The sequence below is a fragment of the Pseudophryne corroboree genome, chromosome 8, assembly GCF_028390025.1.
Source record: "Pseudophryne corroboree isolate aPseCor3 chromosome 8, aPseCor3.hap2, whole genome shotgun sequence".
Lineage (NCBI taxonomy): Eukaryota > Metazoa > Chordata > Amphibia > Anura > Myobatrachidae > Pseudophryne > Pseudophryne corroboree.
In genome coordinates, this window is record NC_086451.1 from 61,003,439 (window position 1) to 61,022,533 (window position 19,095).

Consider the following 19,095-nt stretch of genomic DNA (forward strand, 5'->3'; position numbering starts at 1 on the left):
GCACTGGGCAGCCGTGAAAAAGCTTTTTCTGAAATAGGCTAAATAGCCTAGTGGTCTCAAGTACCAGTGCAATACACACTGGGGCCCAGGTTCTGTTCCCAAGTAACATATATACTTTCAGACCTCGCCGGACTGGCTTTGATGACGTGGCTCTTGAAGCATCACTCCTGAGGGCCAAAGGATTCTCTGAGGTGGTCATCCAAACTAGGCTGAAAGTCCATAAACTGGCATCTGCCCGGATTTATAATAGGGTTTGGAATTCTTACTTCACCTGGTGTGCTGATAAGAATAATGTTGCCTACAGATTCAAAACTTCTAGAATCTTTGCTTTTCTTCGTCTGGCCTCCCTCAAGGTTCACATATCTGCCTTGTCAGTGTGATTTCAGAGAAAAATTGCGTCTATACCTGACGTTCATACATTCACTCAGGGTATGTTATGGATTCAGCCTCCCTATGTCCCTCCGGTGGCTCCATGGGATCTGTCTGTTGTCCTGAATGCCCTGCAAGAGTCTCCATTTGAATTGAGTCAGTGGACCTTAAATAGCTCACAGTAAAGGTCCTGTTTCTACTAACTATTGCCTCTGCTAGAAGGGTGTCGGACTCAGGCGCTTTGTCCTGACTTGAACCCTTTCTAATATTCCATCATGACCGGGCAGTTCTTAGAACTCACCCAGGTTATTTACCTAAGGTGGTGTCATCTTTTCACCTTAAACAAGAGATTGTGGTTTTGGCCTTCATCTCTTCTGCTTTATCCTCCAAAGAGCGGTCTTTGGATGTGGTATGGGCTCTCCATATATATGAGGTGAGGACTGCCTCTTTCAGGAGGTCAGATTCACTTTTTGTACGGTTTGGTTTTCACAAACGTGGCTGGCCTGTGAATAAGCAATCCCTGGCCAGATGGATTAGAATGGTGAATGCACAAGCTTAAGCACAGACTGGACTCCCAGTTCCTGCTGCTATTATTGCCCATTCTACTCGATCTGTTGGACCTTCTCGAGCGGCCCGCCGTGGCGTGTCCGCTGAACAATTGTGCAAGGTGGCTACGTGGTCCTCAGTGAACACGTTCATCAGGTTCTATGTCTTTGATACTTCCGCCTCCCAGGATGTTTCCTTTGAACGCCAGGTTCTCATACCCGCTAAGGCACGTCCCCTTCCTTGAGGAACTGCTTTAGGATATCACCCGATGTTTCCCTGTGGAAACCAATGTACCCCGCTGCAGAAAAGGAGATTTATGGTAGACTTACCATTGTTAAATCTCTTTCTGCAAAGTACATTGGGTTCCACAGGGCGCCCACCCTGACGCACCTAGCTTCTATGGGTTTGTATGGCATTAGCCGCTGGTCCATTCTCCTGTCGTGAGAATGTGGTTCTACTGTATGTGACTAACATCTGCCTTGTCTTTTCCTGCTCCTACATTGGTCTGGTTAACAAAACTGAGCTCACAGTGCCTGGAAGCGGGGTTATAGAGGAGGCCACACAATGCATCCTGGGACAGCCTAAAGCTTTAGCATGTTGGTGCCTGTCTGGATCAAGATCCACTCTACACCCGATGTTTCCTTGTGGAACCCAATGTACTTTGCAGAAAGAGATTTAACAATGGTAAGTCTACCATAAATCTCCTTTTATCTGACTAACCCCCTTAGTTCCAAGTTTATGATCTAGTGAAAAGTTCTGCCGTGCAGCCTCCAATACTGTACAGAGTTAATAAAGGACAAGGTGGGTGGGGGCAGGGGGTGCGGTTTGCAGGTGTACACTGGACTCTATTATTTAGGTTTACTGGGATAACAATTCTGGTATGATGTATTTCATGGCTTTTCTGGCACGCTAGTGGGATATCAAGGATTTATCAGAATTATAGGTTACCTCTGTATGGTAATGGAGTCTGCAGAAGATCCTGCACACAGTTATCATGGGTTGCGCGCATGAAAGTTAATGTCCCTTTGCACATGGGCAGTTTTATCATAAATTGTACTGTGGCCCTCATTCCGAGTTGTTCGCTCGTTGCCGAATTTCGCTATATTGCGATTAGTCGCTTACTGCGCATTCGCAATGTTCGCAGAGCGCATGCGCTCAGTTATTTTACTCAAAAGTTAGGTATTTTACTCACGGCATTACGAGGATTTTTCTTCGTTCTGGTGATCGGAGTGTGATTGACAGGAAGTGGGTGTTTCTGGGCGGAAACTGGCCGTTCTATGGGTGTGTGTGAAAAAACGCTGCCGTTTCTGGGAAAAACGCGGGAGTGGCTGGAGAAACGGGGGAGTGCCTGGGCGAACGCTGGGTGTGTTTGTGACGTTAAACCAGGAACGAAACTGACTGAACTGATCGCTGTGGCAGAGTAAGTGTCGAGCTACTCAGAAACTGCTAAGAAATTTCTATTAGCAATTTTGCGAATCTTTCGTTCGCAATTCTGCTATGCTAAGATACACTCCCAGAGGGCGGCGGCTTAGCGTGTGCAATGCTGCTAAAAGCAGCTAGCGAGCTAACAACTTGGAATGAGGGCCTGTGTGCAGTTCCCTTTATTCTGTAAGCAATTCTACCACCCACCTGATTGTTCATGGCACCAGTGTCGGACTAGGACATGAAGGGCCCACCGGGGGAATGCAGTTATAGGGGCCCATGATTAGGGGTATGGACAGCCTACAAAGGGGGTGTGGACAGCTTCTAAAGAGGCTTGAAATACATAATAGTTTAGTGCAGTGTAATGCAACATATCTACCATGTATAATACAAGTGGATAGTCTTGAACCTGATCCCCAGAGAAAGGAGTGGGCCCTCAGGCAGTGGGGCCTACCGGTGGTTTCCCTGGTACCCCTGTAGGCCAGTACGACCCTGCTTGGCACTCAGGCAAACATGCAGACCCCGTGCAGAGGGATTGCATTGTGTGTCTGGCATTCTGCACTCCTTGCCATATCTGACAGATCCATTTAAGAGGTCTATTTATGAAGCAGTGATATCATGAAGCCCGTTTCTGCTGGGTTTTCCCTGGATAAAGGGTTTATGCCCGCTTCTCCCAATTGGGGTAAAACGCAGTGAAATCAAAGATTCCTTCTATGTCATCTCCCTATCCCGCATTTCCAGGGCTGCGACAAGGTTTCTTGGCACCCTAGGCAAAACTTCAGTCTACTGCCCCCAACCACCACCAATACCCACTTCCCAGCCCTTCAGGTGAAAGTGTTACTTATAAGTTCCACCGCCACCACTTGTAACAAGTACAACAAAGATGTTTCTTTCAGAGACAACCTTGATTATTTGGTAGTAGTGATGAGCGGCTTCGGTTCCTCGGAATCCGAACCCCCCCGAATTTCACCCATTTTACACGGTTCCGAGGCAGACTCGGATCTTCCCGCCTTGCTCGGTTAACCCGAGCGCACCCGAATGTCATCATCCCGCCGTCGGATTCTCGCGAGATTCGTATTCTATATAAGGAGCCGCGCGTCGCCGACATTTTCACTCGTGCAGTGGAGATGATAGGGAGAGGACGTGCAGCGTTCTCTCAGTTGTGTTCAGTGTGCTGCAAATATCTGTACTCAGTGTGCTGCAAATATCTATGCTCAGTGTGCTGCAAATATCTGTGCTCAGTGTGCTTGCAAATATCTGTGCTCAGTGTGCTGAAAATATCTACGTTCTCTGCCTGAAAAACGCTCCATATCTGTGCTGCATTGTAGTATATAGTAGGAGAACAGCGCAGAATTTTGCTGACCAGTGACCACCAGTATTATATCAGTACGGTACAGTAGTCCACTGCTCTACCTACCTCTGTGTCGTCAAGTATACTATCCATCCATACCTGTGGTGCATTTTAGTTGTGCACAGTATATATAGTAAGAGGAAAGTGCAGAATTTTGCTGACCACCAGTATATAATATATAGCAGTACGGTACAGTAGTCCACTGCTCTACCTACCTCTGTGTCGTCAAGTATACTATCCATCCATACCTGTGGTCCATTTTAGTTGTGCGCAGTACATATAGTAGGAGGACAGTGCAGAATTTTGCTGACCACCAATATATAATATATAGCAGTACGGTACAGTAGGCCACTGCTCTACCTGCCTCTGTGTCGTCAAGTATACTATCCATCCATACCTGTGGTGCATTTTAGTTGTGCGCAGTATATTTAGTAGGAGGACAGTGCAGAATTTTGCTGACCACCAGTATATAATATATAGCAGTACGTTACAGTAGTCCACTGCTCTACCTACCTCTGTGTCGTCAAGTATACTATCCATCCATACCTGTGGTGCATTTTAGTTGTGCGCAGTATATATAGTAGGAGGACAGTGCAGAATTTTGCTGACCACCAGTATATAATATATAGCAGTACGGTACAGTAGTCCACTGCTCTACCTACCTCTGTGTCGTCAAGTATTCTATCCATCCATACCTGTGGTGCATTTTAGTTGTGCGCAGTATATATAGTAGGAGGACAGTGCAGAATTTTGCTGACCACCAGTAAATAATATATAGCAGTACGGTACAGAAGTCCACTGCTCTACCTACCTCTGTGTCGTCAAGTATACTATCCATCCATACCTGTGGTGCATTTTAGTTGTGCGCAGTATATATAGTAGGAGGACAGTGCAGAATTTTGCTGACCACCAGTATATAATATATAGCAGTACGGTACAGTAGTCCACTGCTCTACCTACCTCTGTGTCGTCAAGTATTCTATCCATCCATACCTGTGGTGCATTTTAGTTGTGCGCAGTATATATAGTAGGACAGTGCAGAATTTTGCTGACCACCAGTATATAATATATAGCAGTACGGTACAGTAGTCCACTGCTCTACCTACCTCTGTGTCGTCAGGTATACTATCCATCCATACCTGTGGTGCATTTTAGTTGTGCGCAGTATATATAGTAGGAGGACAGTGCAGAATTTTGCTGACCACCAGTATATAATATATAGCAGTACGGTACAGTAGTCCACTGCTCTACCTACCTCTGTGTCGTCAAGTATACTATCCATCCATACCTGTGGTGCATTTTAGTTGTGCACAGTATATATAGTAGGAGGACAGTGCAGAATTTTGCTGACCACCAGTATATAATATATAGCAGTATGGTACAGTAGTCCACTGCTCTACCTACCTCTGTGTCGTCAAGTATACTATCCATCCATACCTGTGGTGCATTTTAGTTGTGCGCAGTATATATAGTAGGAGGACAGTGCAGAATTTTGCTGACCACCAGTATATAATATATAGCAGTACGGTACAGTAGTCCACTGCTCTACCTACCTCTGTGTCGTCAAGTAAACTATCCATCCATACCTGTGGTGCATTTTATTTGTGTGCAGTATATATAGTAGGAGGACAGTGCAGAATTTTGCTGACCACCAGTATATAATATATAGCAGTACGGTACAGTAGTCCACTGCTCTACCTACCTCTGTGTCGTCAAGTATACTATCCATCCATACCTGTGGTGCATTTTAGTTGTGCGCAGTATATATAGTAGGAGGACAGTGCAGAATTTTGCTGACTACCAGTATATAATATATAGCAGTACGGTACTGTAGTCCACTGCTCTACCTACCTCTGTGTCGTCAAGTATACTATCCATCCATACCTGTGGTGCATTTTAGTTGTGCGCAGTATATATAGTAGGAGGACAGTGCAGAATTTTGCTGACTACCAGTATATAATATATAGCAGTACGGTACTGTAGTCCACTGCTCTACCTACCTCTGTGTCGTCAAGTATACTATCCATCCATACCTGTGGTGCATTTTAGTTGTGCGTAGTATATATAGTAGAAGGACAGTGCAGAATTTTGCTGACCACCAGTATATAATATATAGCAGTACGGTACAGTAGTCCACTGCTCTACCTACCTCTGTGTCGTCAAGTATTCTATCCATCCATACCTGTGGTGCATTTTAGTTGTGCGCAGTATATATAGTAGGACAGTGCAGAATTTTGCTGACCACCAGTATATAATATATAGCAGTACGGTACAGTAGTCCACTGCTCTACCTACCTCTGTGTCGTCAGGTATACTATCCATCCATACCTGTGGTGCATTTTAGTTGTGCGCAGTATATATAGTAGGAGGACAGTGCAGAATTTTGCTGACCACCAGTATATAATATATAGCAGTACGGTACAGTAGTCCACTGCTCTACCTACCTCTGTGTCGTCAAGTATACTATCCATCCATACCTGTGGTGCATTTTAGTTGTGCACAGTATATATAGTAGGAGGACAGTGCAGAATTTTGCTGACCACCAGTATATAATATATAGCAGTATGGTACAGTAGTCCACTGCTCTACCTACCTCTGTGTCGTCAAGTATACTATCCATCCATACCTGTGGTGCATTTTAGTTGTGCGCAGTATATATAGTAGGAGGACAGTGCAGAATTTTGCTGACCACCAGTATATAATATATAGCAGTACGGTACAGTAGTCCACTGCTCTACCTACCTCTGTGTCGTCAAGTAAACTATCCATCCATACCTGTGGTGCATTTTATTTGTGTGCAGTATATATAGTAGGAGGACAGTGCAGAATTTTGCTGACCACCAGTATATAATATATAGCAGTACGGTACAGTAGTCCACTGCTCTACCTACCTCTGTGTCGTCAAGTATACTATCCATCCATACCTGTGGTGCATTTTAGTTGTGCGCAGTATATATAGTAGGAGGACAGTGCAGAATTTTGCTGACTACCAGTATATAATATATAGCAGTACGGTACTGTAGTCCACTGCTCTACCTACCTCTGTGTCGTCAAGTATACTATCCATCCATACCTGTGGTGCATTTTAGTTGTGCGTAGTATATATAGTAGAAGGACAGTGCAGAATTTTGCTGACCACCAGTATATAATATATAGCAGTACGGTACAGTAGGCCATTGCTATTGATATATTACTGGCATATAATTCCACACATTAAAAAATGAAGAACAAAAATGTGGAGGGTAAAATAGGGAAAGATCAAGATCCACTTCTACCTCGTGCTGAAGCTGCTGCCACTAGTCATGGCCGAGACGATGAAATGCCATCAACGTCGTCTGCCAAGGCCGATCCCCAATGTCATAGTAGAGAGCATGTAAAATCCCAAAAACAAAAGTTCAGTAAAATGACCCAAAAATCAAAATTAAAAGCGTCTGATGAGAAGCGTAAACTTGCCAATATGCCATTTACGACACGGAGTGGCAAGGAACGGCTGAGGCCCTGTCCTATGTTCATGGCTAGTGGTTCAGATTCACATGAGGATGGAAGCACTTATCCTCTCGCTAGAAAAATGAAAAGACTTAAGCTGGCAAAAGCACAGCAAAGAACTGTGCGTTCTTCTAAATCCCAAATCCCCAAGGAGAGTCCAATTGTGTCGGTTGCAATGCCTGACCTTCCCAACACTGGACGGGAAGAGGTGGCACCTTCCACCATTTGCACGCCCCCTGCAAGTGCTGGAAGGAGCACCCGCAGTCCAGTTCCTGATAGGCAAATTGAAGATGTCACTGTTGAAGTACACCAGGATGAGGATGTGGGTGTTGCTGGCGCTGAGGAGGAAATTGACAAGGAGGATTCTGATGGTGAGGTGGTTTGTTTAAGTCAGGCACCCGGGGAGACACCTGTTGTCCATGGGACGAATATGGCCATTGACATTACAAAAAAAATCACCTCTTCGATGTGGAATTATTTTAACAGAAAAGCGGACAACAGGTGTCAAGCCGTGTGTCGCCTTTGTCAAGCTGTAATAAGTAGGGGTACGGACGTTAACCACCTCGGAACATCCTCCCTTATACGTCATCTGGCGCGTATTCATCAGAAGTCATTGACAAGTTCAAAAACTTTTGGTGACAGCGGAAGCAGTCCATTGACAACTAAATCCCTTCCTCTTGTAACCAAGCTCCTGCAAACCACACCACCAACTCCCTCAGTGTCAATTTCCTCCTTAGACAGGAAAGCCAATAGTCCTGCAGGCCATGTCACTGGCAAGTCTGACAAGTTCTCTCCTGCCTGGGATTCCTCCGATGCATCCTTGAGTGTAACGCCTACTGCTGCTGGCGCTGCTGTTGTTGCTGCTGGGAGTCGATCGTCATCCCAGAGGGGAAGTCGGAAGACCACTTGTACTACTTCCAGTAAGCAATTGACTGTCCAACAGTCCTTTGCGAGGAAGATGAAATATCACAGCAGTCATCCTGCTGCAAAGCGGATAACTCAGGCCTTGGCAGCCTGGGTGGTGTTAAACGTGTTTCCGGTATCCACCGTTAATTCACAGGAAACTAGAGAATTGCTTGAGGTACTGTGTCCCCGGTACCAAATACCATCTAGGTTCCATTTCTCTAGGCAGGCGATACCGAGAATGTACACAGACGTCAGAAAAATAGTCACCAGTGTCCTAAAAAATGCAGTTGTACCCAATGTCCACTTAACCACGGACATGTGGACAAGTGGAGCAGGGCAGACTAAGGACTATATGACTGTGACAGCCCACTGGGTAGATTTATTGCCTCCCGCAGCAAGAACAGCAGCGGCGGCACCAGTAGCAGCATCTCGCAAACGCCAACTCGTTCCTAGGCAGGCTACGCTTTGTATCACCGCTTTCCATAAGAGGCACACAGCTGACAACCTCTTACGGAAACTGAGGAACATCATCGCAGAATGGCTTACCCCAGTTGGACTCTCCTGGGGATTTGTGACATCGGACAATGCCACCAATATTGTGCGTGCATTACATGTGGGCAAATTCCAGCACGTCCCATGTTTTGCACATACACTGAATTTGGTGGTGCAGAATTATTTAAAAAATGACAGGGGCGTGCAAGAGATGCTGTCGGTGGCCCGAAGAATTGCAGGCCACTTTTGGCATTCAGCCACCGCGTGCCGAAGACTGGAGCACCAGCAAACACTCCTGAACCTGCCCTGCCATCATCTGAAGCAAGAGGTGGTAACGAGGTGGAATTCAACCCTCTATATGCTTCAGAGGATGGAGGAGCAGCAAAAGGCCATTCAAGCCTATAAAGCTACCTACAATATAGGCAAAGGAGGGGGAATGCACCTGATGATGAATGCGCAGTTTAGAATAATTTCAACGTTGTGCAAGGTTCTGCAACCCTTTGAACTTGCCACACGTGAAGTTAGTTCAGACAATGCCAGCCTGAGTCAGGTCATTCCCCTTATCAGGCTTTTGCAGAAGAAGCTGGAGAGATTGAAGGAGGAGCTAAAACAGAGCGATTCCGCTAGGCATGTGGGACTTGTGGATGGAGCCCTTAATTCGCTTAACCAGGATTCACGGGTGGTCAATCTGTTGAAATCAGAGCACTACATTTTGGCCACCGTGCTCGATCCTAGATTTAAAACCTACGTTGTATCTCTCTTTCCGGCAGACACAAGTCTGCAGAGGTTCAAAGACCTGCTGGTGAGAAAATTGTCAAGTCAAGCGGAACGTGACCCGTCAACAGCTACTCCTTCACATTCTCCCGCAACTGGGGCTGCAAGGAAAAGGCTAAGAATTCCGAGCCCACCCGCTGGCGGTGATGCAGGGCAGTCTGGAGCGAGTGCTGATATCTGGTCCGGACTGAAGGACCTGCCAATGATTACTGACATAGTACAAAAAAAGAGAGAAACCCAGTGGCGCAAAAGTGAAGGATATAGAAAAACTAAAAAGGTTGAAGAAATCCATTGAGGACAATTTACAGGGAAGACGTTTGTTCAAACTATCTCATTCACTTTTGCGCCACTGGGTTTCTCTCTTTTTTTGTACTATATAAGCTGTATGGTTTTTTGGTGAACCATTTGAGTAACTTGGGCTGCATTATAAGTGTTGTGCGCAATTGTTTTCTGGTGACTTTCCTTCTATCTAATGATTACTGACATGTCGTCTACTGTCACTGCATATGATTCTGTCACCATTGAAGAATGGTGGAGGATTATATGAGTGACCGCATCCAAGTAGGCACGTCAGACAGTCCGTACGTATACTGGCAGGAAAAAGAGGCAATTTGGAGGCCCTTGCACAAACTGGCTTTATTTTACCTAAGTTGCCCCCCCCCTCCGAAAGAGTGTTTAGTGCAGCCGCTCACCTTGTCAGCAATCGGCGTACAAGGTTACTTCCAGAAAATGTGGAGAAGATGATGTTCATCAAAATTAATTATAATCAATTCCTCCGTGGAGACATTCACCAGCAATTGCCTCCAGAAAGTACACAGGGACCTGAGATGGTGGATTCCAGTGGGGACGAATTAATAATCTGTGAGGAGGGGGATGTTCACAGTGAAAGGGGTGAGGAATCGGAGGATGAGGAGGAGGTGGACATCTTGCCTCTGTAGAGCCAGTTTGTGCAAGGAGAGATTGATTGCTTCTTTTTTGGTGGGGGCCCAAACCAACCAGTCATTTCAGTCACAGTCGTGTGGCAGACCCTGTCACTGAAATGATGGGTTTGTTAAAGTGTGCATGTCCTGTTTATACAACATAAGGGTGGGTGGGAGGGCCCAAGGACAATTCCATCTTGCACCTCTTTTTTTTTATTTATCTTTGCATCATGTGATGTTTGGGGCTAATTTTTGTAAGTGCCATCCTGTCTGACACTGCAGTGCCACTCCTAGATGGGCCAGGTGTATGCGCCGGCCACTTAGGTCGTTTAGCTTAGTCACACAGCTACCTCATTGCACCTCTTTTTTTCTTTACATTATGTGCTGTTTGGGGACTATTTTTTAAATCTGCCATCCTGTCTGACACTTAGAGGCGTATCTAGGGTAGGACGAGTGGGGCATGTGCCCTGGGCGCCTTGGCAGGCCCAGGAGAGGGGGGCGCCGCCTGTGGCCAGGGCATCATGCCCCACTCGCCCCTGTCAACCCTAAATGTGAGGGGAGGAGAGCGCAGCGTCTCTCCCTCCCCTCACCGCCGCTGCCAGCAGCGCTGCTGTGTCCGGTCTCCGGCGTTAGCCAATCAGAGCTTGCGGACCGGTTCCTGATTGGCTGCCGGTCCGCGAGCTCTGATTGGCTAGCGAACCGGCGCCAGACACAGCCGCCGGAGACGGGAGACCAGGACGGAGCGGTGAGGGGAAGGAGAGGCGGTGAGGGGAAGGAGAGGCACTGCGCTGCGCTCTCCTCCCCTCACATAAGCGGCCGGCGAGTGAACGGGGGGGGGGGGCACTGGCACAGTGGGGCATGTATCTGGCACCAAATGGGGCATGTAACTGGCACTGTGGGGCATGTAACTGGCACTGTGGGGCATGTAACTGGCACTGTGGGGCATGTATCTGGCACAGTGGGGCAATGTAACTGGCACCAAATGGGGCATGTAACTGGCACTGAGTGGGGCCTGGCACAGTGGGGCATGTATCTGGCACCAAATGGGGCATGTATCTGGCACTGTGGGGCATGTAACTGGCACTGTGGGGCATGTAACTGGCACTGTGGGGCATGTATCTGGCACAGTGGGGCAATGTAACTGGCACCAAATGGGGCATGTAACTGGCACTGAGTGGGGCCTGGCACTGTGGGGCATGTATCTGGCACTGTGGGGCATGTATCTGGCACTGTGGGGCATGTAACTGGCACAGTGGGGCAATGTAACTGGCACCAAATGGGGCATGTAACTGGCACTGAGTGGGGCCTGGCACTGTGGGGCATGTATCTGGCACTGTGGGGCATGTATCTGGCACTGTGGGGCATGTAACTGGCACTGTGGGGCATGTAACTGGCACTGTGGGGCATGTATCTGGCACAGTGGGGCAATGTAACTGGCACTGTGGGGCATGTATCTGACACAGTGGGGCAATGTAACTGGCACTGTGGGGCATGTATCTAGCACAGTGGGGCAATGTAACTGGCACTGTGGGGCATGTATCTGGCACAGTGGGGCAATGTAACTGGCACTGTGGGGCATGTATCTGGCACAGTGGGGCAATGTAACTGGCACTGTGGGGCATGTATCTGGCACAGTGGGGCAATGTAACTGGCACTGTGGGGCATGTATCCGGCACTGTGGGGCATGTAACTGGCACTGTGGGGCATGTAACTGGCACTGTGGGGCATGTATCTGGCACAGTGAAGCAATTAACTGGCACAAAATGGGGCATGTAACTGGCACTGAGTGGGGCCTGGCACTGTGGGGCATGTAACTGGCACTGTGGGGCATATATCTGGCACTATGGGGCATGTAACTGGCACTGTGGGGCACGTATCTGGCACAGTGGGGCAATGTAACTGGCACTGTGGGGCATGTATCTGACACAGTGGGGCTATGCAACTGGCACTGTGGGGCATGTATCTGGCACAGTGGGGCAATGTAACTGGCACTGTGGGGCAATGTAACTGGCACTGTGGGGCATGTATCTGGCACAGTGGGGCAATGTAACTGGCACTGTGGGGCAATGTAACTGGCACAGTGGGGCAATGTAACTGGCACTGTGGGGCATGTATCTGGCACAGTGAGGCAATGTAACTGGCACTGTGGGGCATGTATCTGGCACAGCAGAGGCGTTTTACATCTTGCCCTGGGCTCCAAAAACCCTAGTTACTCCTCTGCTGACACTGCAGTGCCACTCCTAGATGGGCCAGGTGTTTGTGTCGGCCACTTGGGTCGCTTAGCTTAGCCATCCAGCGACCTTGGTGCATCTCTTTTTTTCTTTGCATCATGTGATGTTTGGGGACTATTTTTTTGAAGGGCCATCCTGTCTGACACTGCAGTGCCACTCCTAGATGGGCCAGGTGTTTGTGTCGGCCACTTGGATCGCTTAGCTTAGTCATCCAGCGACCTCGGTGCAAATTTTAGGACTAAAAATAATATTGTGAGGTGTTCAGAATAGACTGGAAATGAGTGGAAATTATGGTTATTGAGGTTAATAATACTATGGGATCAAAATGACCCCCAAATTCTATGATTTAAGCTGTTTTTGAGGGTTTTTTGTAAAAAAACACCCGAATCCAAAACACACCCGAATCCGACAAAAAAATTTCAGGGAGGTTTTGCCAAAACGCGTCCGAATCCAAAACACGGCTGCGGAACCGAATCCAAAACCAAAACACAAAACCCGAAAAATTTCCGGTGCACATCACTGTTTGGTAGGTGGACTCAGTAGCGCTCCCACCTTAACCCCCCCAGATCCTGGCGCAGTTGAAAAAACGATGGTGGAATCCCGACACCCGTTGAGATTCTGACCACCACCCAGAATCCCCACTTGGGTGATGGTCCATGCCACCACCCGAGGGGAAATAGATTAGGCCCAAAGTGTTGCAGGCACAGCGAACCCGCAAGGGGACACACTGCGCTCGAGGTCGGGATTCTGACATCGGTATTTTGACCGCCGGGATCCCGACAGTCGGGATTTCATACTGAATTCCTACAGATACAGGAAAGCTACAAAGACTCTCCCCCAGGCAGAGCCGGATTAAGAGGGGGGTCCCGGGGATAAGTACCCCGGGCCCCCTTTTTTCAAAGGGCCCCCCGTCGCCACGGCAGATCGGAACAGACATCCGATCTGCTGTACTGCCCTGCGCTCCCGGGAGCCGGCGCTACACTCAGTGACAGGGCATCTCAGCGATAGCCGTCCCTGGCGCCTCTGGCTCCCGGCGGCGGCTCCACTGCCCGTGATAGAAGGACAGCTGAGCGACGGCTCAGCTGTCCAATAGTGTGAGGAACAGCAGCCTGCGGCTCAGTCATTGGCTGGGCGCGCATGCTGCAGGGAAGGAGGAGGGAGGAGTCGGACAGCCACCCATGGACTCCATGGAGGCAGCAGCAAGCCCAGCACCCATTCTCAGCCAGCTCAGGGGACTCCTTGGCTACCTGTACCTGTGCAAAAGCACATAAAAAAACGTAAGGCTGCATTACAATATGTTCTGGGTTTTATATATATATATATATATATATATATATATATATAATATATATATATTTTATATATATATATATATATGTATATATATATATATATATAAATATATGTGTGTGTATATATAATATACACACACACACACACTCGCGCGCGTGTGTGTGTGTGTATGTATGTATATATATGAATATATATGTGTGTTGTGTATATATATGTATATATGTATGTATTATAGACATATTTATCATAGGCATGCGCACGGGGGGGGGGGGGGGGGGGGGGTGCCTGGTGCACACAGGCACCCCCTAATATCCAGCACCTCCCTCACACACGACTGTAGCTGACTCATTGCCGAGCGTGCAGTTCTATTCCTGACTGTGACTACACTGTACGCCCGCACACGCTCTAAGCCCGGCAGCAATGACAGCCCGCTCTCTACGGCCGTCCGCCCGCACAGACTTCCTGCGCGCAGAGACATCCCGCTACCTACGGCCGCTCACTGCGCCCACCCACACCCGCTCTCTACACCCGCGTCCATCATCCACCCGACCCTTCCCTCTCTACACTCGCCCTCTATGCTCGGTCAGCAGGCCCGGCGACAGACATGCCGCTGCAGGGGCGGTAGAGGGTACATTTGTCAGCAGCACCTGCTACCGGTCCGGAACCCACATGATTTTAATTTTAAATCTTAGGGCCACCCTGTCTTAAGTACCCCAGGCCCCCCGAAGCCTTAATCCAGCTCTGCCCCCAGGTACAGTGACTATGCACTTGTGCTGGTTGTAGCCGTACACACACACATACACACACACACACACACACACACACACACACACACACACACACACACATTCCTTTTAGCCTTCACCAACAGCATTAGGTTGCCAGCGAGAGTAAGAAAGCCGTAGCTGAGAACTGGGGTTTTCGCCAGTGTTCCTGAATGGCAGTACACTATTCTGTATTGCTGCAAACATAATGTATGATACTGCAGGGTCTTGCTACAATAAATAGGCCCAAACTCTAAATAGCATTTAGCACAACCAGACAATTGATAAAAAACATATGACAGAACTGTCCAAAAATAATAATAATTGCAAAAATGTGACTAACTTTAAGCTTTAGCCGTGTCGCTGTGCCTGTTTGCCAAGCAACAGGATCAGTGTACAAGTTGGCCATGTACAAACAGGCGGCCAATGCGTTTTCAGTACACAGTCTTAGCAACTAAACATCATCAGGGAAGGACGCAGCTCGTACAACAGCTCTGTCTTTGGACGCAGCTGCTGTACAAAAATATGCAAAAGCAGCAGGAGGTATCTTGAGTAAATTGAGGCTTCCAAAGATGCAGACCCTGGTCTCGCCACTCCCAGAATGTGGGGGCAACACGCCGCCATTTTCAGTAATGCAGCCCAGCCCCGTCCCCCAAATGTCCACAGCCTGTCAACCTGGCTTCCGGCTCAGGGTGCACCCACCTTCAGGGATGTATGTGAACCATCGGCTTTACATACATCGCTAAATCAGATTCTGACTAAACTCGTAATATTTTTTTAAAGCGGCAATCATTTACAAAGCAAAACCAGGTTGGTTATGCCTCGTAATTGATTGCCGTTTAAAAAAAAAGTTCGGCCGGATTCTCTGAGCTCCGGGCCGCCTCGCAAGCCATTACATCCGCCCCTGAATTTCTGAGAAAATGTGCTAAATATGCAATTACGTAGCTCTGTAAGACTGACCCTAGTTCCCTGATGCACCCCTTTATGGAATAATACATACTGTAGGAGACATTCCGAAACGTCTTTATGACAGGATGCAGCGTTATTGGTTTTGAATCTGCCATACAATAGCTCTACCCCACAAAGTAATGCTAGCCAGATTTCATAGTGAGGGACCCCCAACTCCAGACAATCAGTGACAGAACTTCAGGCATATTACAGGTTTTACATTAGACTCTATAAGGTAAATTTACTAAGGTGTGAGTTTTATAGTAGTGGAGAGGTTGCCCATAGCAACCAATCACATTCACTTAACATTTATCTAGCTGCTTCTAGAAGATAATAGCTAGAATCTCATTGGTTGCTAGGGGCAACATCTCCACTTCTAAAAAAACCTCACACCTTAGTAAATATGCCCCTATAATGTATTAAACAAGATTAATTAGACACATTTTTAGTTTTACAGTAGATTCTGCAAAGTACTAAATAATAACAGTAATGCTCATTAATAGCTGGTGGCGAAAATAAGGCTATTTCGCTTTAATAGTGTATACACAGAGAAAGATTATAATAATGGTCAATTCAATGTTAACAATTAGAATTCTCCATATAGCTTCCCTTAGTCTTCTACAGGTACAAATGGGCCTCACACATAGGAAGGGTAAAGCTATTTGAGCCCTTTTCAGTTCTGTAAGTAAATACCTAATACCTCAGCAAGTAACAGAATCCTAATGATTACACTGAAGCCGAATAGCGGTCGCTTGGTAGACAAGCACGGGAACAAGCTGCCTAAATGACAATAACAAAATGACAATAATAAAATGACAATAATTAAATGCTGTTTTTTCTTTTTTTTTTTCTTTTGCATATTCCAAACACAGAACAGAAGTAAAAATTTAAAATCCCCCCCCCCCCACCCCCAGATTAGGACGAAAATAAAAACCAAAAAATCATTTAAAACATAAAAATATATCTACAAATACACTGTGAAAAAAAAATAACCTTAGAGGAAAATAGAAATAAAAAGAATATATATATATATATATATATATATATATATATATATATATTATTTTTTTTTTTTTTTGCAAAATAAGTAGGAAGGTAAGAAGCAGAAAAATAATATACACCGAATTCAGTCATTAAGTGGAGACCTGTCCGGGTATAGCAGGCAGCATGGGGCTTCGCGGAGTCTTGCTTGAAAGTAAACACAAAGGCTGCAGCTCTTCAGCACTCGCTAATGGTCGACCTCTCTCGTCCTGAATGCACGCCTGTCCCAGTTACATGAGCTGGTTGCTATAGCAACGGAGCTCTGACTAATCATTTGCGCAATGACCTTTTTTCCCCCCTGAGAGAGAGAACGAGGGAGAGCGAGAAAGAGAGATAGAGCGAGCAGGAAGGAAAGAGGGAGCTGAGCGATGGAGGTTACAAATAACAGTTACACTATGACAGAAATATTTCCTGTGGGGAGGGTGGAGGGGAGCGCACACACGCACGCAAAAGAAAAAAGTTTTAAAGGATGAGGCCTGTGATTTTCACACGCTGTAAATTGCAAGGGCAATTTCAAAAGCGGTGTTTAATTGTGTATGTGAGGCTTTCATATAACTATACAAGCGTTTTATTCTTCAGTCCCGGAATTGAGAGAGGAAAATACATTATTTTAACTCTTACCTTACACAGGGGCAAACGCAGGATTTCTGGAGGGTGGGGGGTACCTAATGTTTGATTTTAGAAAGATTGTCGCCAGCCCATAAAGGATGCATAATTAGCATGTAACAAGCTATAGTCTGCCCCAAATAATGTGCAGTGTCTGTAACACGGTACTGGAGAAAGGGGGTTTCTGGGCAACTGGAACCCCCCCTCCTCCTGTGCTTACCTGTGTTACACGTTCCCGGGCAACTGGAAACACCCCCCCCCCCCCCCACACACACACACACACACCTACACACCTATGTTACACATTTATTAAATACCACACAGCTGTCTATATCTCTTTTCGTATTGTCTCTGCTTATTCGCTGCATGGATGATTACTCCGGCTCCAGTAAAGTCTGGGTGGCTGCTATGTGCAACCTTATTATGGGCATGATTCAGAGATTAACGGTAACTGAACGCGATGGTGATGTTGACGCAGTTGAGCGATTATTTGCTACTGCGCATGTACAAATTATTTTTAAACCCCCCCTACGGCGCATGTGTAATACAGGTGCTGTTGCAATCGGCAGAGCTGGTAACAGAAGCAAAGTGATGGGTGTTCTGCCACTAGGGTGTGTTTTGCGAGCTGCATTGCCAGATGAATAGCTGCTTCCACAGACATGCAATGTCAATGTGAGGCGCCATGGATGATGGACTGTTGAACAGTGGGCGTAGAAAATGGAGGTCTCAGTGCTTGCACTCTCCAGCAGTAGGACAGTGTGGACTGTGTAATGGTTAGCATTACTGCCTCAAAGTACTGAGGTCATGGGTTCGATTCCCACCCTGGCCCTAACTGTGTGGAGTTTGTATATTCTCCCTGTACTTGCGTGGGTTTCCTCCGGGTACTCCGGTTTCCTCCCACACTCCCCCCAAAAATATACTGGTAGGTTAATTGGCTCCCAACAAAAAAATTAACCCTAGCATGAATGTGTCTGTGTGTACATGTGATAGGGAATATAGATTGTAAGCTCCACTGGGACAGGGACTGATGTGAATGGGCAAATATTCTCTGTAAAGCGCTGCGGAATATGTGTGCGCTATATAAATAACTGGTAATAAATAATAATAAATAACATACTAGTGCACAGGGGGAAGGATGAAACTAGCATTTGCAACTGTGCCAATAGGTGCTAGAGCTGCCACAGCAGCGTCCTTATGTAAATCAGGCCCTGTATCCTCACCATTACTCTGAGTACTATTGCTTTTTGGTGATACACAATGGGGCCAACGCAGACTTGGACGTATGACTGCTGGGGGAACGTATTTTGCGTGTTTTCGCACTGCGCATTGCTCAGGAACTAGGTGTAGAGTCGCACTGCTGCCCTGTTACGAGGCTGATTATATATAATCTATCTCATATAACACAGGCAAGTTTGGAACAGGGAGGTCCTGGTCGACAGGGTGTCATAAATTGCAAAATTGCAACCCCACCCCGTTACATTTTAATGTGATTCCCAGCCTGGGTTGTGGTAGTGAAGACGTGATTCACAGCCAATAAAGGGGGTAATTCCAAGTTGATCGCAGCAGGATTTTTGTTAGCAATTGGGCAAAACCATGGCCCTCATTCCGAGTTGTTCGCTCGGTAATTTTCTTCGCATCGCAGCGATTTTCCGCTAATTGCGCATGCGCAATGTTCGCACTGCGACTGCGCCAAGTAAATTTGCTAAGAAGTTTGGTATTTTACTCATGGCATTACAAGGTTTTTTCTTCGTTCTGGTGATCGTAGTGTGATTGACAGGAAGTGGGTGTTTCTGAGCGAAAACTGGCCGTTTTATGGGTGTGTGTGAAAAAACGCTGCCGTTTCTGGGAAAAACGCGGGAGTGGCTGGAGAAACGGGGGAGTGTCTGAGCGAACGCTGGGTGTGTTTGTGACGTCAAATCAGGAACGACAAGCACTGAACTGATCGC

The 19,095-nt window shown here is 47.0% G+C and overlaps 1 long non-coding RNA gene across 5 annotated transcripts in view; it reads left to right on the plus strand.

Moving 5' to 3' along the window:
• The first annotated feature begins 16,797 nt into the window (after window positions 1-16,797).
• LOC134947490 (uncharacterized) overlaps window positions 16,798-19,095 on the plus strand; it is a 162,646-nt gene continuing 160,348 nt past the window's right edge. For all 5 annotated transcript variants that reach the window (XR_010182579.1, XR_010182577.1, XR_010182578.1 and 2 more), the window contains exon 1: window positions 16,798-16,917. This is a non-coding gene — a long non-coding RNA (uncharacterized LOC134947490). The remainder of the gene's footprint in view (window positions 16,918-19,095) is intronic.